We start from the raw sequence: 1,231 nt of genomic DNA, 5'->3' as shown, positions 1-1,231 counted from the left end.
ATAGATAGATAGATAGATAGATAGATAGATAGAAAGACAGATAAATAGATATAAGGATGTGGGGCCAGGAAGGCCATTTCTCCTCTGGCCCTCTCATAGTCAGCTAGACTGCAGTATGCAGAGACAGAATGGAAATGAGTGGGCTCTCCAAGACCAACTGCTACTCTGTCAAAAAAATACTGTTTGCTCTGGGAGATGCACATAGTTGACCTATCATTTATTTTTATTTCCTGAGCACCTATTAATAGGCTCAAAATTGTGATTATTTTCCAGATACATTATTATCATTATTATTTTGAGTTTGGAAGACATATTATATAGCTTTGGTTGGTCTAGAACTCATTATATAGACAAGGCTATTCTTGAATTAATAGAGATCTTGGATTAATACTTGTCAAAAATATTCATTTTTTTAATTTACAGGAACAAAATGGATGTCTAGGAAGGATAAGGGACCTAGCTACAATGGCTTTTCTGGAATCCTGATTACAGTTTGCTTAGTCCTGTGCTTGCAGATTCAGCCAGTTCAAGTATAGCATCTCCTGAGGTTGCTAGTGATACAGTGTAGTAGGCTTACAGCAGCTCCATCCATGAAGAACATATATATATATATGTTTGTTCTCTACATAAAGACAAATTAGTAATGAGTTTCCCTAGTAGTAATGATGGATTCTATTGTGTCCCCTACATTTCTGTGGCATGTCACTTTTGTAATCTTTAATGTTTACCAAGATAGAAAGATTAGAAATACATGTGCCAACTGTGCCAAGTTTCATTATTTTTTTTTAACTAAGAAATTAACTGAATTATACAGGGACCGAAGCCTCCACTCACCCTCATAATCATCACACAAATGTTGAGACTACCTGACCCAGAGAACAAAGGGAGATACCCTGCAGGATATACCCATGAAGCTACTGGTTTGTTAAGTGTATCCTTAGGGTTTCTAGTAACAAATTATAGAAATGATCCCTGAAAGTATAGTCTATTGAAATAAAAAACACCATGACACAAAGCAACTTAGGGAGGAAACGGTTTGTATCAGCTTCCATGACCCTATCCCAGCCTTTTATGAAGGGAAGTCAAAGCAAAAACTGATCAAGACCATGGAGGAATGCTGCCTAGTGGTTTTCCCATTAGTGACATTCTTAGTCTGCTTTCTTAGACTGCACTAGACCACCTTCCCAGGAATGGTGTCACCTGCAGTGGTCTGGACCCTCCCACATCAATC

The 1,231-nt window shown here is 37.8% G+C and overlaps 1 pseudogene; it reads right to left on the bottom strand.

The window, feature by feature from the left end:
* Positions 1–904: 904 nt before the first annotated feature.
* Positions 905–988, bottom strand: LOC113457895 (annotated as a pseudogene).
* Between the last annotated feature and the right edge of the window lie 243 nt (positions 989–1,231).

The sequence above is a fragment of the Microtus ochrogaster genome, linkage group LG9 (assembly GCF_000317375.1).
Source record: "Microtus ochrogaster isolate Prairie Vole_2 linkage group LG9, MicOch1.0, whole genome shotgun sequence".
In the NCBI taxonomy this organism is placed as follows: Eukaryota; Metazoa; Chordata; class Mammalia; order Rodentia; family Cricetidae; genus Microtus; species Microtus ochrogaster.
This window is presented reverse-complemented; position numbering and strand designations above follow the sequence as displayed.